Source organism: Marmota monax, unplaced genomic scaffold (genome assembly GCF_021218885.2).
Source record: "Marmota monax isolate L192 unplaced genomic scaffold, Marmota_monax_Labrador192_F-V1.1 WCK01_AAM20220418_F8-fsc00016, whole genome shotgun sequence".
Classification (NCBI taxonomy): Eukaryota; Metazoa; Chordata; class Mammalia; order Rodentia; family Sciuridae; genus Marmota; species Marmota monax.
The window spans coordinates 3,171,889-3,196,352 of NW_026695209.1; the positions used below are offsets into that span (position 1 = coordinate 3,171,889).

At 37.7% G+C, this 24,464-nt stretch overlaps 1 protein-coding gene across 6 annotated transcripts in view; it reads left to right on the forward strand.

Annotated features, from left to right (window-relative positions):
• Nucleotides 1-24,464, forward strand: part of App (amyloid beta precursor protein) — a 242,250-nt gene that overhangs the window by 26,905 nt on the left and 190,881 nt on the right. The gene's annotated exons all lie outside the window — the stretch shown is intronic.

The following is a 24,464-nucleotide window of genomic DNA, read 5'->3' on the forward strand; positions in this document are numbered from 1 at the left end:
GAGAATCATCTTAAATGGTGCAAAAGCTCTTTTTTGCATTTTATGTCTTTGGGATCTGGCACCTGAGTTCCTATACTGTTTCTTATTCTTCCATTTTCCTGCACTGTTCACAGGTTATGTATGTAGGGTAAGCGGCATCACACATGTGCCTGGCATACACAGTTGTTTATCTCCATGTGTGGGCTGCCTGTTCATGTCAAGGGCTTCCCACACGTACAGCAAAGCAGTTTTTCCTTCTGAATTTTTAAATGCTTTGTGTTTTTGTGGTGCTGGGGATTAAACCCAGGGCCTTGTGCATCCAAGGCAAGCACTCTACCAACTGAGCTATATCCCCAGCTCAATAATTTATTTATATATATATATATATATGGTGCTGGGGATTGAATGAAACTCTTGATATAATTATTTTTCATGTCATTATCTGTAAATGAACCTTTTTCAAAAAAGGTTCATTATCTGTAAAGTAGGACGGGTAGAAAAGTCCCTAACTTCAAGGGTTGTTTGAGGATTAAAGGAAAGAATACAACTGGTAGGGCATAGAATATACTCCTTAAATATTTATTTTTATTGCTGCTATTATCAGTCAGCATTGGTGGTTGGATAACATAGTCTTCTATTTGCCAGATGTTTCTAGTAGTTCCATTCATTGTCCCACCCATAAAACATGAGTGACAGAATGGAGCTTTCTTAACCTTCTAAGCCCTCCCCCGACCCCAAGCATCAGCTTTTGTCCCAAAATAAAAGAACTTAGTCATCCCCGATTATGTCTTGCAGATCTATTTTTCAAAATTGGGCAATTAAGGAAGTTAAAAGCGTCTTTTTTTCTTTTGCTGTCATGAAAAGCCTTTGTTTTTGTTTTTGTTGTTGTTTTTCCTCTTGCAATGTGATGATGCCTGAAATGTAGGGAAAATTAAAAAATGGTAAAATGGTAAAATATATTATCAAGCTATTCAAATTAATTATAAACATTAAGTAACATTCCAGTTAATTTGTGGCTTGTACAAACTTCAGAAGCTTATATAATGAATTAATGACATGTAATTTCTTCAGGTTTAATTAGACTCTGTTGGTGTTTGCAGCATCAGATTTATATGTCATCATTAGCATTTCCTTTTTTTAGTGTTTACTAGATGCTAGGCATCATAGGAAACAATTCACATACTCATCTGATTCTCATGTTGATTCTATGAGATTGGTATCCCATTTTACAGATGATTGTCCAAAATAACAGTAAGAGTTTAAGCCTCTATAGACTGATTTCAGCTTGTCTATCTTTACTACCCATAAATACCCTGTTAAATGAACTACTTCTTAAGAACTAGGCAGTGGTAAAGCTAGGCAGGACCTTGAGAACTTTTAGCCCAGCTATCCTATAATGGGGTACTAGTTGCCATTCTGTCAGGAGATAATTTACTTCCTTTTAAGGGAAAGTGACATCATCACCAAACCCCTGGGACAAAGGTGATGTGGAAGAGTTTTTTTTTTTTTTTTCTCCTGTAAAATTACACCTAACAGGTCTCTAGTACAAAACACTTAAACTCTTCTGATTCTGGGGCAGATGTGATATACTTTGTATTTGTAGAAATCTGAGTTTTCCTCTTGACTGTTTTTGTTCCTGAGGACTGGTATGGAGGAAATCATATCTAAACCATAGACGGAATTGGGACTAGCAGTGCCCCTCCTCCCCCAGCTGTGGCACAAAGCTTTGTGTTAAGAAAATCCTACAGAAGAAAATTGATTTTCTGTACCCAGGACAAAGTTTCTGAGTCTGTCTGTCCATTGTTGGCTCAGAAGTTGATGCAGTGTGTGCGTGATCCACACCTTAGGAGCGCGGCCTTGCCCTGCCTGGTGGAGGTTGGGTTCGTTTTGATGTGCTGTGAATGACCCTCCCAAGGATGGAAGCCCTGGCCCGGGTCAGCTTGTGGTCACTGCAGCAACAGTGTGTTGATCTCATGGCACATTCCATAGCTGCTGATGTAATTGAAAATGATGGGAGCCAACTCGGCCCTCGTATCAACTGGACCAGTTAGAGGACTGGCTGACAGTCAGTTTAATAACTGTTTGAGTTCTGTGAAGTAGGTATTGTTTTAAGTCCTATTTGGGTAAGGCAGTCAGTCATTATTATCTTTATTGTGAGGCACAGTGTCATTTGTAACAACCCCAGGAGGGAGGAGGTTTGTGAATTGATTAGTACCTATCTAATTTGGCAAACCATGCAATGCAGTTCTCTAACAGGAGTTATAATTAGCTTTGTAAAGCACTCTTGTTCTGCCCCAAAGTTCTTATTTTTTGGTATTGTCAGGGATCAAACCCAGGGCTTCACAGAAGCTAGGGAGTAGACACTTTGCTACTGAGATATATCTCCAGCCCCGAAAATACTGTTTATTGAGTTTTTTTTTCCCTCAAAGAGCCCTGTAGTTGACTTTGATGCAAGCTGAAGATTGAGAACAACTAGTGTTAATTTATCTAAAATCACAAAATCTTGACCAGATTTTGAGCATTGGGAAGGAACCACCCTTTCTATCCTTCACAAGGTAAAGGATGCCCCCCCCCCCAATTATTGATAATGAGCACTTATTTTTGAGATTAAGGTATGTCTATATGATAAAATACATTTTTTTCTCAAGGTCAAGAGGATGCATCTTTGACTTTCTTGTCTTTTTCTCTCCAAATTACAATATTGAATTTGATTTTGTGCCCTTGCTGTTCAAGGTATTCATTTTTTTTTCTAGCTAATTAAAATATACAGAGTCCATCTAAAATCATGGTCCCAAGTAATAGGATACACACAAAAGTGTGACACCCCCACCACCACATAGAAGTACAAACACCTTGCTTTGCCAAGAAAGTCGGCAACATTGTTGAAGACAGTCATTCTCCTTCACCAGCAATGGCTCCGTGCCCCATAAATGTTTGCTTGCTTTTTGACTAGCTCAGACCTTCATTTTGTGTTTGCAGTTGGTAAATATTGAGTAATAGAGACTGCATTATTGTATCCATGGGAAATTATCCATCAAGAGAATACAGTCAGCGGGCTCCGCATCCACTGATTTACATGGATTGAAGATATTTGGGGGAAAATTGCATCTAAACTGAACATGTATACTCTTTTCCTTTTTCATTAGTTTCTAATAATACAATATTTAAATGAGATTAGGTAACATAAGCAATCTAGAGATGGTTTAAAATATACAGAAGGATATAACTAGGCTCTATGCAAATACTACCCCCATTTCATATAAAGGTGAAGATTCTGGTATCTTCAGGGTCCTGGAACCAGCCCCACCTGGATACCAAGGGTTGCCTAAGTTTGTGAAATGATGTTTTATAATCACTTTTTAATCCTTTGATTTAATCCTACTTTTTGATCCAATAACATGTATAATATTTGTGTATAGTTTATATGATCTGCCATGTTTCTAAAAAGATATTTTTTATTATATAAGATTTCAAACATACAGCTCCCCTGTTCAACAGTTGATCACATTTTGCTTTTCTTGTTAGTGCTCTCCACCCACCTAGTCCAACAATTTGCTATTGTTTTGAAAATAATTCTCAGGCATCATATCAGTTGTAAAATACTTCTGTCTCTAGGTTTCCAGAAGGATTTGATGCAGAGGTTATAATTAGACACATATTGTCAAGAAAAAGGCCACTAGGTATAAATATACATTTTGATATTAATTTAGGCAATGCTTATAAAGTATATTAGAGCCCTTATGAGTTTTCTCTATACATATTGTAGCCACCAAAAAAATAAAATACCTATCACATAATTCTCACAGCAAGGGAAGATGAGTTTCCTAGGGAAACCCTTTATTTATGGAACAAATATGTATTTTGTTTCATCGGTGAAATCATTAGGCCAGCCATGACTCAGATCCATTAAATAAAGGCACAGAAATAGGATCCCCCTGTCTTTTTTATCCCTGGATGGGTAACCAGAATATTTTTAAGTTGGTGTTCAGTAGGTTTTTATTTGTTTATTTATTCATTCATTTATTTTTAAAACTCTGACTTAGTTGAATTTTAGAAATATACTCTGTTTAAAAAAAATTCGGTGTAGAGTTTCCAAAAAAGCCCTTTTTATTTTGGTATTGGCTTCTGTTCTTACCTGGGTGGGGGTATCTTGACATCATCAGGGACAAAACTCTGCTGTTCCAGTGTGGGGGATGGTGGGCGCCCCTTACTTGTTGTCTGACAATGGAAGTTATATATACTTAGAATAGCTTGAAATTAGAACCTTTTGTTATTGTTGTTGTTAGTTTGGGATATGGGTTTTTACTTAGGTAAAAGAAAAAATGAGGCAATGAAAACAAAATATATTTCAAACAAACTATAGATTGAGTAGAACCCCAATTTATGAAATAGGTTTTAAAATTCCATGTGCGTTTATTTAGACTTTGATCTGTTGCCTTCTTTGACTTCCCTCAAACACTGTGGCATTGCTGAAGAACTCCAGGGTTCCTCAAGCAAGTTTGAAAACCAGTGATGTAAGGAGCCTAGTTGTGCTTTTTTTTTTTTTTAAAGGAAGGGCATGTGAAGGGACAGGGGGTCTCAGTATCCCCTTCAAGGACATGCCTCCAGAGACAAGAAGACCTCCCACTAGGCCTCCCCTCCTACTGGTTTTTGACAGTTACTGCCCCATGCACTAGAGATCAAGCCTTTAAAACGTGGGCCTTTGGGGTTCGCTTTCGAAACCATAGCACCCGTGGAATGTGTGTGTAAGATGAAAGGATCACAGATGTATACGTTGCAGGGCTGTTTCTAAAGGATAGTTCCAGATCTTCTTCCAAGGTGTCTCTGTTGCTTCCTCCTGATATGCAAAATGCACCTGAATGCTAGCCAGGGATGAGAAAGAGAAAGGCAGGAGGGCTCCTGCACTTCCAGAATCTTCCAGCTGTGGTTGCATTTAACCTGTGGCAGAGGTCACCCCATCTGGGCAAATGAAGATGATATTGAAGAACAAGTTTGGGGCAGTAGCTAAGTGTGTTACCTTTTCTAGTTTGCATCTGTCTCAATGTGACAGAGCAAAGTAATACAATGAAAATTTGGGGTGGTTAAAATGGAAAAAAAAAAAAGGTCTGTAAAAAGTAACAGGATTAGGGCTGGGGCTGTAGCTTAGTGGTAGAGCACTTGTTTGGCCTGTTTGAGGCACTGGTTTCAACCCCCAGCACAACACACACAAACACACACACACACACACACACACACACACGTAATGTTAACAGCCAGCTTTAGGTAAAGCCAGCTTGATAAGCTATGAACTTTAGGTAATTCTAATCCTGGCCTTATCTTTGGCTTGCTAAAGGATTATGCACAGAGCTTAATTATAATAAGGGATAATGTTTCCTGCTGTATATTCCTTAAGAACTGTGTGAGTGCAAGCCTCTTGAAAAACATCAGGAGGTAGGCATTATGGTATATACAGAGATATTTGAGCAGATGTTAGAATGCTGGATGACTTTGGATGGTAATTTATAAAAGTGGAATGGTGAAAGTTTACTTTTAGTCTTGTGTGAATATCTTAGATATTTAGAGACATTTGGTTTTTATTAAATACCAAGAAAATGATCAGTAGTGGTTTTGGGAGAAGTCTATAAATCTTGGGTAAAAAACATGTGGCCTTATTTTGAATTTTGATTTATTCACAAAAGATTTTACAGAGTAATCATAGAAAATTTTCATTCTGTGTTGGGGGGGAAGTAAACTGAGGGGAAAAGATGAGTGACTACCTATTTTCCCTAGAATTACATCTAAGAAATTACTGTGGAAAACAATTTGTTTTTGAAAGAAAAGGCTTAACACTTTGTGTTAACTAACAGGGGCTGAAAAGTCCTGAAGGAAATATTTCAAGAGTCAATGGAGGCAGCTGGGGTGTGGCTCAGAAGTAGAGAGCTTGCCTCCCACATGTGGGGCACAAGGTGTAACTAAAAAAATACTTAAAAACAAAACAAAACAAAAAAGTGAATGGATAAACTGGGTACTGGTGGCTCATGCCAGTAATCCCAATGACTCAAGAGGCTGAGGCAGGAGGATCGCAAGTTCAAAGCCAGCCTCAGCAACTTAGTGGGGCCTTAAGCAATTTAGGGAGACCCTATCTCAATTAAGAAAGTAAGTAAGTAAATAAATAAATAAATAAAATGGACCCGGAATGTGGCACACATGTAAAATACCTCTGGGTTCAATCCCTGGTACCTCCTAATCTCCACCCCCCCAAAAAAGAGTGAATGGATTTTTTAAAAAATTCTGCTTCATAAGATGGTTGTATTTTATTCATCTATTCAAGGTATGTTGATTACCTGCTTCAACTAATTACGTGCTCTTTTAAGCTAACTTTTAATTGATGTACAGCTAAAACATCTTATTTGCAGATTTTAATAATACTGATGTTTTCATATTTATTATTGTCAAAAATTTTCTTTGAAGTGTATATGAAAATGTTGCTTCAGAGTAAGTAAAATGTGGGTTAAAAATGTTCACAAAAATATAAAAAATTCACAAACAGGCAAGCATTGCTTCTCCTCTAAGCGCTGTACTACTTCATCACATTTAAAATTCCTACAATGAAATTGCAACATCAGAATGAAGTCAGTGGGTTATAACAGATTGGATGTCATTTTGTAGATAGCTGAAATCAAAGCCATACTAAGTGAAGTTGTAGATCTGGGCAAGGAAGAAAGAATTAATATCCAGTCAACCACAACTGGTGTGTTGGTACAGGAAATATTTCTTACAGTGGTTGTGATGGGGTTCACATTTGTTCTGATGCTTCATCAGGGAAGTGTTTTTCTTTATTCTAATAGTTAACCAGTTAATGTTGCCAAAAAAAGAGAAAAGCCAACCAAACTATAACAAAATTGTACTGCTAATCGATAGTCTAGTGATTTGTCTCCCTTATAATTATAATGAATAATTAAGACATTGAAGATTAATCTGGATCTAGCATTACATAAACATTAAGTCAATCTTAAAATTGAGATGTTGGCAAGTGTGTTAATAAAAATCATATATGCAATATTAATAGATTTCTTCCTTAGGCTATGGATTATTCAGGAGCTATCATATTTTTTTTAAACTTCTCTTTGACATTGAGTTCCAGAAATGAAGTACAGATAGTGAATTTTTAGTTATAGAATACATTGAACCAAGAAGACTGCTGAATTATTTATTTACTTTTTATACCAAATAAAGACAATCCTTAATTCATTTAAACCCTTGGGGTTTGCATTGACATTTAGAATTTGACATAAGCACTCAATATGGGGTCTATTGTGAGTTAGCACAGATTATTTTCCTTAGAAATGGTTTTAAAACTCAAAATATTATATTCCATAACAGTTCATTGCTTCTTAAAAACTAGGTTGAAGCATTCAATATTTGAGTGTTTCTTGGGTAGGGCACTCTGTCAGAGGGTTTGGTACTTGTGAAGCTAAAGTTATGCTGTGAATGCTAAACAGATATCCAGTTAATAAATCAGAAATCATGTACTGCACCTTGAACATGTGAAGTCCTGGTGTGGCTCAGTAGTGAAAGAATCAGAGTGGTTTCTTCCTTCCTTCCTTCCTTCCTTCCTTCCTTCCTTCCTTCCTTCCTTCCTTCCTTCCTTCCTTCCTTCCTTTCTATGTAAGGGAGAACTAAAATTGATTTTTTTGAAGACTAACTTTTATATCTTAGAGGTCTAATTCATTGCACTGGGGCCTTACTCTTTCTTTAAACTTTGGCTTGAATGAGCATCCTTTAGCTGAAATGTCTAATGGGCATAAGGTACAGCTTTAATTCTAAAACTGACTTAAAATCAGAATTCAAGCATATGGTATGTATAATATTAATTTAATTTTTCCCCTGAAATGGATTCTTTTTTTTGGTGAACCTCAAGCATCATATGAGGCATGACTTTTTATTGTAGCAGAACAGTTTTGTCTTGAGTGGTTTTTTTGTGTTTTAACTGTCTCTGCTTGCAAGATGAATGCTTATCTAGTGTTAGGGCTATATAGTGTTTCATTTTTCACATTTGTTTATTTTTAGCTATGAGGAGTTTGTTTTTCCTTATGATCTGGGTGGGAAGACCTAATGATTCTTATTCAGCACTAAGTAAACAATTCATTTGTATATACTGAGTGTCAAATTTGAGTTTTGTGGTTTATCATTCTGAAGGTTGGAGATTCTAGACTTGGCTACCTTTTGGTCATGATGTCATAATTATATGTAGCATTTAGATTATTAATATTTCTTCCTTTAGAGAACAGTTAGTTGGATCTGCTAGATGACTTGAATGCAGTTAATAGCTTCAAGTCAGTTGACCATAAATTCAACTTTATAATTCAGAGGAGCTTTTTGACAGGGAATTTTTCTCTGTTACTATTTTGTCACTCATTATGGCTATAAAACATTGTCCTTGGGTGCTTAAGTTACACTTTTAATAGTGGGCCTTTTCTTCTCTTATATTTTTAAGCTTGCCTCCATGACACAGTTGACGTCTCTGACAAGAACTTAACCATCTTTGTTTTGGCTTAGTGAAAGGCCATCATGTACTTTGATTGCTGGAGTATAACTGCTCTGCATTCAATTGTCTTTAAGGAAAAAAAAAAGTTTATAGAATCACTGTGAACTATAAAGTGGTTACATTTTGCTAGAAAGCCTTGGTACACCTTGGGTAAATAATGAAGTGTTTTATTTTATGGGCCCTTTTCCTCCTTTATTGATAACATAAATTTATATTACCCAGGAATAGGTGTACTCAAAGGGAAATAATAGAATTTATTCTTAGTAGTGAACTCTCATCTAAAACATGGTTTCCGTGGTTTAAGCCGATTTTTTTCCCCCTGTCTTGTTCTTTTTTGTGCTGGTAAGGAAGGAAGGAAGGGAAGAAAAGGCCACTACTAAAAATATGAATTGCTAAATAGAAGTAAAGTCTCTCTTTGGGCGTTGAAGCTCAAATACTTGCGCTGTCCAGACCTGACAGATTTAGAAACAGGAATTTGCCTTCAGCGTGATCTTACCAAGCAGCCAAGTTATTTCTAAGTTCTGCAGATTTTAACGTTATAGACTATGTCTTATGAAATGTGCATCTCTAAAGCAGGTTGTCTTGAGAATCTTACTAAGTGCTTTAAAACATGGAGAGGAAATTGATTCTCAGAGCTGGTACCTGTTTTCAAAGACTTTCATTTTTAGTTGATGAGCTCTTCTCTTCAGCTCCAAGTCCCGCCTGTCCTGGGCAAGTGTGTCTCCTTATGAAGAAAAGCCTAGAGGTTTTCGTTTTTCCATCCCTCCCTCCTTCTTTCTTTTTCTCCCTTGCTTCTTTCCTTCTTTTTTTTTTTTTTGTTCTGGAGATTGAAGCCAGGGCCTCCTACACAATCCTACCTCTGAGCTTGATCCCCAGCCCTGCAGAAATTTTCTTATATCTTAAAAGTCAATCCCAAGACACTGTCTGAGAAACACTAACAAGCTTTGTGATCTTCAGACAAGGACATTTTTCTTTCACAGATGTTTTCAAACTTTTGACTCCGTGTCCTGCCTGAATCACTGGGGGACCCTGACTGTCAGTTGTGATTTTTGTTAAATGGCAGTACACACAACAGAACCTTCATGTGGGTTTCATTCTATTCCTTTCTAATTGGAATAGTAACCAGTTTGGCTTTTGTGTGATGTTGAATTCTTTTATTGAACCCAGGGGCGCTCAACCACTGAACCTCATCCCCAACCCATTTTACTTTTTTATTTTGACACAGGAGCTCTCTAAGTTGCTTAGGTCCTCAGTAAGTTTCTGAGGCTAGTTTTGAATTCAGGATCCTCTTGCCTTAGCCTCCCGAGCTGCTGGGATTATAGACATGCACCACCACACCCAGCTTTTAACTCTTTATATAGTGATGTTAGCACACTATTTCAATTCTCTTTGAAGAAATCATCATTTATGAAATAGCAAGGCTCTGGGAATTACATTAATTATCTTTTACTTACCTTTTGCTTTCTCTTTGTCACCATAGATGACTTCCATAATGTCTTTGAGATATGTGCAACACGACTTTGTAAAGATCTATAGAAAGGAACATGTAATTCAGGAGTCAGGCTCTCTCTCACTTGTGTGGAAATGGAAAAATCAGAAGTAGACTGTGTTCTCTAATGAACACAAGTCTGAAATCAAAGGCAACTTGAGCCCAAGTTATTTTCCTCCCCTCCAATATGTGTTTGAGTTTATCATGACATCCTTGGCCTCTGCCTTTTCTGTTCTTATTTCTTATTCGCTCATTGTCTCTACTTAAGTCTCATCCCTGGATTAAAAAGTCATATTGCCAGATTCAGTGAAGTGTTATTAAGCATTCGTACTTGTTGTCCGCCAACTCACACTTGTTTCACAGTGTGAATGTGTAAATGGAACCAACCACCTCTGTTCAGTTTATCTGTATAGTTTAAAAAGCAAAAGACCTGGACATTTGCACTGCACCTGGCCCTTCTAAAGTTCTTGATTTTTTTTTTTTACTTTTATGCATATTCTGAATGATCATCATTTGCTTCTGGAATATTTTAGGCCTTTGGAAACACATCTGCATTCTAATCATCCGTTTTCTTGTTCTGTATTCTGCGTATCATGTAATTATTTAGAGTCCATCAGTTCTTCAGGCTCTCGGTAACAGCACTCGCTGCTCTTGTTCCCTTCAAAGTTTATTTTGGTTTTGTTTATTTTGTTCTACTCAATATGATCTGGTTGAACTTTGCTTCACCATCCATTTCAGATCTCTTGGGACGTTGTTTAAATTCCGTTCCAAGTTTGTTAAATGTGTGACAATGGAAGGGTCCCATGGCCAATTGGGAAACCTTGGTTTAAAAAAAAGTTAAACTGGCTTGATTATTATAGGATTTTCTCAAAGCCTCCAGTATCTATCTCGAAGGAGCCCTATTAGTTAGTTTTCCATTGCTGTGACAAAAAAAAAAAAAAAAAACTGGGAAAAACAACTTAGAGAAGGAAAGATTTATTTTGGCTCCTGGTTTCAGAGGTTTGAATCCATGGTAGACCATTGCTTTGGACCTGAGATGAGGCAGAACATCATGGAAGAAAGGTGTGGCAGAGGAAAGCTTCTCAGCTCATGGCAGCAGGAAAGCAGAGAGGAGACAAGGGAGGAGGAGAGAGGAAGGGGCCGGGGACACTGTACAGCCTCTCAGTGAACTACTTCCTCCAGCCATGCCTCATTACCTACAGTTTCCACAACCTCCCAGTTGTCCCTTTAGCTATCAATAGATTAATTGATGAGTTCTAATGATCCAAAAGCCCCGTGATGAACAATGAACAATGCTGCATTGGGAGCCATGCCTTTAACACATAGTGGTTGGGGGACACTTTATATCCAAAGTATAACAGACCCATTTCCCATATGCATTTGGTAACAAAATCCCTCCCTCTTCGTGAGAATAACTTGACACCTTCTGGAAATACTTTCTGAGAACACTCATTTAGGAAATAAGTGAGATGTGTATTCATACTTTGAAAAAAATATCTCAAATGCACTGGATCATTTCAAGCACATACATTATTTACTGATATGTTTAATAATTTAGTGGCCTAAACCTGGATTAAAAAAATCCTGTCATAAGAGAAATTCTAAATAAGAAAGGATTTTAATACTGTGGCTAAAATAAAAGACCAAAATATTCTTAACATTTTGAAAATTTCCCCTTAGCCCCATTTAAAATTAACAATTTGCTGATATAAACTACCAAGGAGGGACTTCACGAACCATATATGAGACATTAGAGCTAACGTTGCCATTCAACTGCATGAGTTAAAATACCTCCTACGGTTTAAAAATACTGAGTAGGCTTGGTGAGTCAGATCTGCCACATGGAGCTTGCAGCATTGTAGCTTGGGTGACGACACATGGGCTGCCGTGTCGTGTCGTTACTAGTTTGTCTCTTAGAGACAACTTGGCAGGCAGACATCTTGCGGATAAATGAGGAAAGATTGTCTATTTCAAGTGTCATAAGACATTCTTTAAACCCATGTGTCATATGTGGTTATATAGTCAGCATTTTCTTTGGAGCAGAAAATCCTCTCTCAGGATTCCTAAACAAACAGCAGGCATCTTTGCAGAGAGCTCTCAGAATATTGCAAGGACTATGCATTCATAGTTCAGTCTCCCCAGATGGCCCAGGAAGTTTCTCATATCTGTGTTCCTTTCTTATTCTTCCTATGAAATACAAGCTGAATCAGTATGGATAGCTTTTAAAATAAAATTTCCTGTTCATTTTACATACTTTACTGAAATTGTAATCCTCATAAAAATCTGTGAGGGTGGATGTTTTTATATCCAGAGATAAAGGAAATTAAAAGTTAAGAGGCTTGCCCTCCAAAGCTGGTAAATGTTAGGTATAGAATTTGACCTTTTCCTCTTGATTCCAGTGATTATATTGGTACCTTCAGGTAAGGGGGTCTTTTCTTCAGCTAACTATAGAAATCCCAGCTGCGAGACCCCTGAGGTCTTTAGAGGATATAAGCAGTGTTGTATTAGACCTGGTTCATAATCGTAGATTCGAGACATAGAGAAGTTTCTGAAAACACCTTTTTTAGTCATGTATTTTCATAAGGCCTTTGATTTATGTAACCTATTAGCATACACTTGTTATTCCAGCAAGAGTTAATACATTATTCAAAGGGATTCCAGTGGTTTAGGCTTCTCCCTCCATTTGTCTAAGTCATTCATTCTGAAATGACTGGCTAGAATTAGAAAGTCTTTACCTACAGAAGGACGGCTCAACTGGCCTTGGAACCCTAGTTATAAGTGCGTAACCCTGCTTTTTGTGAACTTTGCTCAGAAGCCGTTAGCAGTCTATTATAAAGATATTTTTTATGTAGGTTAGATAATTAACCCTCAAGACCTCTTAATTGATAGCTTATTAATATAGATTGACCCGCAGGGAGTTAATTCAATGAAAGTATTTTTGATTATTATTTATAATAGAATTATGAACCGATCTTGTGTGAACTTGAAGGGGTTATCCCACTTTTTATTAATAAATCAATATCCCAGCCATCTTTTAAAAATTAACAGATTTTTTTTTCGGACCTGTGGAAGGCAAATTATATTTTGTTAGATTTACATGGTTATTATTTTGTATTTATTTTCAGTATATTCTAAGAGGAAAATCTATTAGTATCAACCAATATCTATATATGGTTTTTGTTTTGTTTGTTTGTTTTGATTTTTGTGCTAGGGGTTGAACTCAGGGTCTCCTCCCATGCTAATTAAGTACTTGTTCTACCACTGAACCAGCCTGGGTGCCATTTTGATATGAGTGTTATCCTAGGCATATAGAGATGAGTAATACATACCTCTTTTCCCCTAAGAAAAAAGCTTGGATCGGAATTTTCAACCTAGGCACTATCACATTTTGGGTCCAGATGATTCTCTGTTTGGAGGGGGACTGGTAGTGAAGGCTGCCTGTGCTGTTGTTAAGCAGCATCCTGTGTTTTCACTTAGTAGATTCCAGTAGGACCACCCACCTTGGGTCAATCAACTTTCCCAAGGACCTTGAGCCTTTGCCTAGGAACAATACAGAAAGTAGACTGGCTGATCCATGTGAGTTAACAAGTTTCCCTAGTGGAACCATTGCAGAGCTGAACAGCATTTGCAAGACTAGTGCCAGGGCCCAGCAAGTCTTAACGGAAGATCGGCTGTGCACATAAAGAAAGCAAGTGCATGTGATATTCAGACTATTACTCCATAATAATACTTTGAGAAAACAGCCGTGCATATAAAATAATTTCTAGCAAATCTGAGAAGGTGCTTCTTTCCAATTGCTGCAAATTCTTCTGACTTATAATTGTATCCTATGAACAAATGCAGAAAGGAGGAAACCAGACCCACATGCTCTCTCTCATTGTTTTTTTTTTCTTTTTGTGATCACAGCTGTGCACTTCTCTTGCTTTATTTGAACAAATTTTTTTTATTTTTTTGGTTTTTTTTGCACTTATGTAAATACTCCCTGGTTTAGAGTTCTTGGTAGAACTTAACATTTCCAACCCACTGTAATACCTCTCTTATCCACGGGCAGGATATAGATTGCGTTGCATGTCATTTCTATATTTTGAGGCTTATTCCTCTGTAGACATGTCAGAAACATCCCTCGGGGTCAGGAGTGTGTTAGCGATTCCGTATGATCATCTGCATGTTGAGAGTCCAGATAATCCTTTCTCCAGATCACTCAGGCATCCCTGCTCAGGTCTGTTAACATCTGCTAGTTTTGAAAATGAAAATTTCTCATCACTCAGGGCGGTGAAATGTCGATGGATTGCTCTGCCACATTGACTCCAGGAACTGCCCACAGCAGAGGCAGAATAGTGTTTGCTCATAAAGTGGGAAGCGGTGCCTTGTGTGGGGAACTATCTCCCCTTTCCTCCCTTCTCCCACCCCCAGTGGGACAAATTCACATTCTCTGTCATGATACACTCTGATGCCTGGGGATGGGAGCCACAAAGGCACTGTAGACACCTTCATCACTACTAGCCTTAGAATCTTCTCCTTCTACCTGCCTGTGCTTTGCTTCTGGAGCTTACCCTCATTCTGTGGTTGCAGCTGGGTGCACCTCCCCCTTTCTGTGCACCCCAGGTTGTTGTTATCTTCTTCCTCTTCTTCCTTCTGGATTTCTTTTATTCCTTTGTGTTATCTAGTTATTTTTAGGTGGTGCTGAGGATTGAACCCAATGCCTCCCATGTGTTAGGCAAGTACTCTACCACTGAGCTCCAACCCCGACCCCCCAGGCCATCTTCTTTAGGCACGGTGGACACTGTCCCTAGAGCCCACAACACCTGCAGGGACTCACAAAAGTATTTCACTTTTTTGTTTGGATGGGGGTGGACAAGGGCTTGCTGGTTTGCCCAGGCTGACCTTGAACTTGTGGGCTCAAGGATCCTCCTGCTTTAGCATCCTGAGCAGCAAGATCTTACAGGTACATGACATTGGGCCCTATAAAAATGTTTTAATTTTTTTTTAAATCTGAAGAAAAAATGATGAATATAATGATAATCACAAGTATACAATAATGAACAAATTCAGGCTGAATTAGTTATCTTGTTTTACTGTTAGTCCTATAGAACATAATTTTTCATGTTTTTTTTTCTTTTATTTTAGAGAAGAAGGGGCCTACACATTGTCTTCATACAGCTATTGGGATCTTCTTTTCCTTTCTTTGGAACGGGGCAGTAGCTTCCTGTGTGTTCTGACATTTGTTACAGATCAGGATGTTTCAGGCCTCCCCTCCCCACACTCACTTGTGTGTGTTATCTGCTGTAGATCTTGCTCTGCCTGCTCCATGAAAACTGCATCCTCCTCCTTTCCAAAGTCAAACCAGTCACTCCTCCTGTGAGCTCTTTGACACACCATTGCAATCCCCCTGTTTTATTACTTCAACACCTTTGATTAGCAAGTTGGGCCTCATTTGTGCTTCCCCTGTTGTACTGTATGTCAAGGACTTTTGAGTCACCCCACTGTCCCATCCAGGAATATGTTCAGTGCCTGGGAAATGTCCATGTGAATCCAAGGCATGGAGCCTTGGATTAATGAACTCCAACTCTGTTAATGAAACAACTCTGAACCCTGGTCTGAAGTGGGATGGACAAGTGCTTCACCATCAGCCTGCACTGTTTGGCTTCTCTTTTAACAATTAGTTTCTGTCTCCTCCTCATATTTTTGGTGTGTTTTGTTCACTAACCTTTCACCTTAGGTGTTGGGTTTCACTGAAATCTCTGAGAATCACTTCTGAGCTGCTAAAGGCTTTCAGCTACTATAATTTTTAAAAGAAGAGTTGATGGGGTGCTTTATTTAGGAAGTCTGGCTCCCCACACTGTTTGTGCAAATTTTGGAGTCTCCTGAGATAATCTTATTTTTTAAAAATACTACCTGAATTGGAAAATGATGCTGCTTTCAGGAATGTGCTATCAGAGAATCAGGAAATTAACATGAGCCACCTTGCTTTTTGAATATTCTGGGAGGAGACTGAGGTCAAGAACAAGTGGAGCTGTAACTGGTACAAAAGAGTTGGGTGCAGTGTTTTCTTTTCCCTACCTTAGGAAATTGCTCTCCTGTTGCTGCAATAAAAAAAAAAAAAAAAAAAAAAAACCTCACAGGTATCTAAGTTGGAATTTATTTCCTATTGTTCCCTGCCTTTGTCAATAATTACATTTTGGGCATTCTACTTTATTACTGTTATTATTTTTGATGACAGTCATTATTTTAATTCTTTCTAAAAATATTTATGGTGGCCGTGAGAGAGACAGGCATGTGGTATAGGGCGAGGAAGATCTCATAGACAACTAAAACTTATCTTGTTCACCTTTACATAAAAAAAGACTAAGAATTCTTGCTGTGTGCACTTGAAATGCGTAGATATTGTCTTCTAACAGATAAAATTTAGATGAATACTTCCAGGCAGTAACATTAATTGCATCCTCATGCCTTATTATTGTCACTTTCAAATTGCCTTCATGAAGATCAAATTCGAGTCCCCAAATAGCCAGTTTGAATTGTGTCTTCACCAATAAAGAAGACTCAGATGCTGTGTCACTGAGATGAACATTAAAATTAAATCTTAGAGTAAGACTCCAATAACGTTTTATTTATTTGTTTCAATTCTGGTCTTCTTTCTGCAACTTTTTATTAATTTTTTAAATGTAGTCAAGAACTAGAAATGAGTCTTCACTCTACCTCCCTTTCAGAATTACTTTTCTTAATCTTTTAGTTCCCCATAGTCTACTCCAATAGGAATGGCTATTTGAAAAATTCTGATCATTAGGCTGAGGGCTCTTGAAAGGAAAGGCTTCTTTGATAGTGCCTTGGCATGAGTTATTTAAGAAGGATAATCTACCTGTGCCTATCAAGCAAGGAGCCTGAAACTTGAACCTTGAGTATTTGATTTACAACCCTGGAGGAGAAGAAATAAACTTGGCTTAGCTAAAAGTGATAAGCTGGCAGGGCACAATTTGAACAGGGGCAAGAATGCTTTTTGAAAGTTATCATAGATTTTTCACACCAACTTAATATTCTCTCTGAATATCTATTATGTTTTCAAAGTGTTTTTCTTCTGCAGAGTAAGAAAACACAATACTATGAGAGTTAAAACAGTAAAACAGATAAGCAAATATTATGAAACTTTGAAAGAAAATAAACTAAAGGACATAAAGTAAATATCCTTTCTCCTTATCAAAAATAAAATACTTCACGTTCCCTTCCTGAAATATTTCTGCAACTGTGCTAAAAATAGAAAGGTAAAGACTAAGACAATAAATTCCGTGCCCTTCATTTGACAATATTTGGATTCATATATAATGTACTTATTTATCATCCCTCTTATTCTTACTGCAGGTAGCCTTAGTATCTTTAACATAAAAATGTATGAGTGAGCTTTGGTTGTGTGTGTATAAGGAGATGAGAACAGAATTAAATAACAAATGTCTGAACTTCTAAGTCTTGGGGAATAAATTATTTCATTTCTCTCTTTCCACTCACCTGATTTCTTATAATATGACTTGCTTTAAAGAACTTTTAGAAATCTTTATTTATTTAAAAAAAAAAAACTTTTAGTATAAGTTGAACCTTATCATTCTTTCAGTCGTGGTGTTTCTCATACTGCTAATAGAAAACAACATATTAATGCCATTTTATGAAGTCACAAGTTCATAGGTGCATACTGAAATGTACCAGTGACTTAGATTTGACACTGATAACGGCATACTGACTGATTGGAAAACCACTAACAGGAAGTCGGATAGAGGCCACTTCCCAGGGAGTCCAGCATGGCTCTGAGCTAATGTGTCGGCAACCCCATTCCTTATCCCTTCAAAACTGCTCGGAGAGTTCACTGCATGTTCAAGGACAGTGTGGAAGCTTATCTGGAAAACTAGCATTTTTGTAAAGGTCTTCAACTTAGGATTTTCATACTATTTTGGTACTAGAAATTATAAAAAGATGTAGACAGAGTGGGATGTGTGTATGAGATCAATATATGTGCTGGCTCCTCTGCATTCCGAGACTAGGAATACCACTACCTCCCTCTTCCCATTCTAACCGCCTTTCCACCAATGATGATGTCACATGTTCTGATGCCTGAAACTTGGTAGAAGCTGAAAAGGAAAGTAAGATGGGGCTGGCAAAAGATAGAGGAATATTTTTTATTCTTTGTTTCAATAGTTTGGGCATTTCTAAGACACAGATGTGTAGGCATGGCCCTGTGTGCATGTTCTAATTAAATGATAACCCCCCTATCTCTTCTGGGACCTTGTTTTCCAACAATTTCCTACCTGCAGCTTTTTAAAGACTTCTTGTTCTCCTGCATCTAATACATCTTTGGAGCTCTGTTTCATCTATATTCTGCATTATAAGCAGGTCAACATTGCACAGAGTAAATGAGAAGAAAGAAATAAAGGGGAAATACAAGAACTAAGTAATTTTTGAATTTATGCTCACTTTTACCTGAAGCATATAAACATAAGCCATAAACTCTGGAAAATGCTGTTGTGCTATAAAATGCTCTTGATAATGTAAAAGTCCATTTTAGCACTGCATCATTTAAATAATGATGAATTTGATATTGCATAAAAGGTTAGGACTAGAGCATCTGCCAGGTGATAACTGAGATATCACAAATATCATGGCAACACCCTTAATTTCCAGGCAAGAGGAACAACTACAGGAAAAATCAAAGCAATTTAGGTTTTAAATTATGTGGGATAGCTGGTCGTGGTAGTACCTGCCTTAATCCCAGCTATTCGGGAGGCTGAAGCAGGAGGATTGCAAATTCAGGACCACCCTCAGCAACTTGGCAAGGCCCTAAGCAATTTAGGGAGACCCTTTCTCATAACAAAAAAATACATCCAAAGGACCTGGGATGTTGCTCAGTGGTTAAGTACCTATGGGTTCAATCTCTGGTACCAAAAAACGAAAGAAAAAGAAAAATTATATGGGATAGTCTATTCCAAGGTAATATCATAAATTGTTCCTGGAGTTGATAACTGTTCTGCACACATGGTGAAACTAAGTCTATGTGCTAAGAACAGGTGATACTGAGGCTGTGGCTTTGGGGTTTGTTAGGTGCTAACTCTGCAACATAGTGAAATCTGGCATGACAGCAGTACAAGTATCATCATTCAGTCAGTCTGCTTGATCCAACATTCCAGAACCCCATTCTCCCTCCGACCTTCACTCTGTATGCATACCTACCTCCCAGAGAGTATGAGCTAGAGCTATGTGTGGCTGTGCTGCACCGATTTCAACACACATTGTTGGGTGGCCAGTGATCATTACCGTGTTGTTGCATGAGTATTTGTAATGAAATCTGCATTTCCCTTGTTGGGAGAAGTATAATTAGATTAACATTTTATATTCTTGCAGCAGTGTATAAAATGTGAGCAGTAGCATGAACTATTTAGTAATGTTAGATTGTTTTTACATTTTAAATATTTCATTTTAAATGTATATTGAGGGAACCAAAATGCATGTATTGTGCATTTAAATAAACTGTTGGGCTGAGGACATAGCTCAGTGGTAGAATGTGTACCTTAGTAGGTATGAGGCCCCAGATTTGATCCCCAGCACACCCCGCCCCCTGTGCGCATGCGCGCGCACACACACACACACACACACACACACACACACATTAAATTGTTATTTACAGAGGTCTAAAAGAAAAATTAAGACAACCACAAAATCAGTCAAATCAAAAGATTGCAACATTGATTGACATCTCCCTAAGAGCTTCAGTGCATGTGTTTGGAACAATGTTCTGTTTGCCTTTATTCAGATTCTTCATTTCCAGATCTCGAATGAGAATCAAGATAGCATGACTCAAATGCTATATGTAGCTTATCTATCATGTAATACATTAAATGTCAAATATTTATGAAGTTTCTGGCTATAAATGTACTACTACTCTATGCCAGTTGAAACAATTGAAAACTCACTTTCTGAGAGGTTATACCAAAAGGTTGAGAGGAAGTGGTATGCATTCAGTATTAATAAAGAACAAATGTTGTTAGGAACATGATTTATTATTGTGCTGTGTATTTTGTATTGATTTATTTCTGGCATGTTTGAGATAGCATAGTCCAATGGAAAGATAGTGTAAGTCATTCACATAGTTTAAAACTTTCTAGTAGCCACATTTCAAAAAAGTAATTTGGAATAATTTTAGTAATATATTTAACTCAATTATTTTAGCATGTAATTGATATAAAATTATTAATTTTTTATATTATAGTTTTCACATTAAGTTTTTGAAATCAGGCAGGCATTTTACTTGAAAACACATCTCCACTGGGACACTAAATTTTTATTTAAGAAATTTGTCTTTTGGGTTCATAAAATTCAGTTTAAATGTAAATTCAGTGAGACAAGTTTTAAACATGCTTGTAATGGTTTTAAGTTCAATGTTACATTAATTACAAAGAAATAACAGGAAAAAGCATTCCCTCAAAATCAATAAGCACATTCCAGGTGCCCAGGGCACCACGGGTATCTAGTGCTTATCCTGTTAGTATGTTTTAAGGGAGCAGAGTTTTTAAGAACAGTGCAACAGAAGGAAGCAAAGGTGCTTTGGGGGTAGAGGGTAGTAAGACCCACAGACCAACAATAGAAAAGATAGCCAAAGCAAATCTGCAGGTAAGAAAATCTACTGAACACTAGTTGTTCAAAAGAAACCAAGGTGCCCACGGTGGTTCATGGCAGTCTATGGACTTAAGATCACGAGGCCATTGTTCTGCAAGCTGTGTAGGGCAGAAATCCAGGTTTCCAGGGGCCAGGTGTCCAGCTGTGAGGGTTTCACACAGATTTTATTTGAGCACACGAATCTACTTCTTAAAAACTTTGGGAAAATGTTAACCTTGCTGCGCAATTTGATCCTCTTTGAAAAATCTGTGGATGGTTATCCATCTGATTTTAAGTGGCTCATTGATGAGATGTGCACCATCTCAAAATGTTCCTTCCCAACCCCCAAATCCTTCTCCATCACTGATGTATTGTGCTTCCTTGTGATTTTCAGTCTGTGCTTCCTTGTGATTATCCTTCAGCTGTTGTCTTTCACCCTCATTTTTTTTCCTTCAGGTGAGTTTTTCTTTTTTAAAGAAAATGGGACTATTAGAATTTTATTTCCTTCTTCTGGGTCCCTGTATTCGTCAGTTTTCAACCCTGGGACAAAATGCATGAGAGAATTCCAAGGATAAAAAGGTTTTGGTTTATGTCTTCAGAGGGTCACTTGGCCCTGTTGCTTTGAGCCTATGGCTGCATGGTACATCACAGGGAAGGGTGTGGCAGTAGAAGCCCTTCTACCTTATGGTGACCAGGAAGCAAAGAGAGGTTTAGGGATGGAAGGGGACCAAGATCTCAATATCTACTTCAAGAATCCATCCCTAGTGACCTAACTTCCTTCCACTACACCCTTGTTCCTAAAGGTCCCACCACCTCCTTGAACCTTCGCGGGACACTTCAGATCCAAACCATAGCAGTAACTTTCTTGAATATTGTAGTGTTAATCTGAAAGTATGAGGACAGCCTCGCTGATGTGGTTTGGCAGCAGGATTTCCCATGATCCTCTGGGGCTCTGTATTTGAGATGCATTAGCTGTTTTCTCATCTTTGTCTCTTAAAACCATGCTTTTTCCTCCCTGTAGTATTTCAAGAAACTATTTGAAGCAGAATAGTGGATCTGGTATATACTTAAAAAAATAAATGTGAGAAAGTTTCTGCCTTCTGAAATAAGGTTGAAACCTTGATTGTGTCACTTAGTCTAGTTATTTCTCCCAAATACATGCCTGAATTAGTTTCTCTTGCCACAGTAATGCTACAAAGCCACAATCCACCCCCAAACTGAGTAGCCTAAAACAAGAATCATTTATCATAGTCCATAAGCCTTCAGGTCATCTGATCTTGACCAGACTTGAGAGGAAACAGTGGAATTTCAGAAATTGAACAAATATAGATCTCTTGTATCTAAAGTGATGAGGAATAAGAAAGTTTGATTCTTCTGTGTTATAATATGGCTGATTGCTAATCTGTCCTTGCTCTCCAAATTAGAAGTTATATTGGAAAATCACTCATTTGTTTCTATCAATATTTTTCACAGTAAATGCGATTCAAACCAGTATCTCTGAGAAGCCCAGTTTTCAACTTCTCCAGCTTATGCTCATCATTTGAGATCACAGCCTTAGTTAGGCTCCTATTAATCCTATTACTTTAGTGTAATGGCTCTACAGTGAGGTTTTAACAAAGCACCTGCATTTGAGATTACAGGTGGCAGTGAAATAGGTATATGTACAAATATATACACAGGTAGGTGTGTAACCACTGTTCAACAATTAGAAAGATTAAATAAAATAATTGATGAACATGCAATGGCATTTGAAATATTAGGACATTTATAACTTTAGTTTTCTGATTCAATTGGCTGTATTTGATTTAAGGAAAGAATTAATTTCTGAGAAAGCTATGTGTTTACATTTCAGGTGGGGATTAAAGAGGAAGCTAAGGTTACTAGATTAGATATGAACATCTTGTGATTTAAATTTAAGAAATACACATCAAGCTGGGTGCATTGGCATTTAGCCTCCCAGCTACGTGGAAGGCTGAGGCAGGAGGATCAAAAGTTTGAGGACAGCCAGAGCAACTTATCAAGGCCCTGTTACAAAATAAAAAGGGCTGGTGATGCAGCTTAGTAAACTGCCCCTGGGTTCCATTCCCAGAAGGGGGCAGGGCGCTGTGTAGACACCGGGTGGGGGTGGGTGGGAGGGGTGGGGGGATGGTAGCTGGGGATGCAGATTAAATATTTAAACTGTGAATTTGCTTCCCCTTTTACTTGCACCAAAAATAAGTTTTTAGAAAACTAGTAACAGAGACCTGCAAAAGAGCACTGTTATAGGGGGAAGATTATTTGAAAAAAAAAATATTCAAGATTGAAAAGTAAATAAGCTTAAGGATCAGTATCAGGAAGGCCAGCTAGCCTATTAGGAGAGGAAACATGAGCTTTGGGGTCACAGCCTTAGTTAGGCTCCTGGATGAAGTTTGAGTCTTTCTGATTAACTAAGTAGATGTGGAAGGAATTTATCTTGGTTTTTATGAGAGTCAAATGAGATAAGGGGGAAGATGCTAAGTAGATGCCTTTTCTTTTTCTTTTTCTTTTTTTTTAACCTTTATTTCACTTATTTATTCTTATCTGGTGCTGATAATCGAACCCAGGGTCTCGCATGTGCGAGGCGGGCGCTCTACCACTGAGCCAAATTTTGATCTCAGTCCTTTTCCTATTGCAAGGTCAAGGGCAATGGTTACAGCAGTATTGAGAGAGGCAAAATAATATGAAGATCTCAGTAGATTTTGGTGACTGTATGAAACATGTGACTAAAACTCTAAAAATAGAATCAGAAACTATTTCTACATAAAAATGATCTTGAAAAGAATTTATCTCTTACTAATGTAACTTAACTCTTACCAATGTAAGAGCATATTAGACACAATTATACATGGAATAGTATCATTAGAATTACGTTCACATGTGTGCACGCAGCTCAAATATAGAACATACACTTTTGGGGACTAAATAGGCATTAATTGAATTATAAACTATTTTTTGAAGCTAATAATTTGGTTTTACTACTTAAGGGGGCTCCATTTTTTTAAACATCTGGTTTTATATCCATTTACATCAGTTCAAGCAGTTTCCCCATTTTTCCTAGGGCCTGCCTAAAATGCATGACTTTAGTTAATAACTTTATGGGTGTTGAAAAATAAAGGTTTTTATTGATAGGCTTCTTGACTTCCTACTGGGCACCAGCAGCAAGCATGCTTTAGCAGCATTATGAGGTGGTAGGAGTTTGGGGTCAGCTTGAGAACACCTACCCTCTGAGCAGAAAGAAAAGCTTGGTATTAATAGACACTGTGAATAGCTTCGAGTGATAACTTGTTATTTGAAGCCATGTCAGCAGTGCCCCCAAAAGAATGTCAAGTTTATGGGAGTGAAAAATACATAGATTAGTTCTCTGAAAAGAATTTTGTCTCTCTCCACTCACTTTTGTGATTGTAAATGATTTTTAGGCTGAAGCTCTGACATAATTGTGCAGCAAACAGCGGTGGAGTGGTGTGAGTCGATGTGGTGGCTGTCCACGTGGGTAAACCGAAGCCCTGTACCACTTGAGCAGTCACATTTCGTTTTTCTGCATGCTTTGATTAGCTTCTCTATTTTTCTCACCACAAATACATATACGCACACCCAAGGGCAAAGCCATGGAAGATTGCAGTTTTCTGTTTTGAGAGTCATTCTGGTCACATCAACAGCAACATTGACAGAGTGGGTCCCCTGCTCTACCTCTGAAACTGTGACTTTGGACAAATCCCTTCCTGAGCCTTTTCTTTCTTACAATTGGCATAAATGATTGTTTACAGATTTCACCCCTTTGATTCTAATTTTCAGTTCTTTGTTACTGATAAAATGAACAAT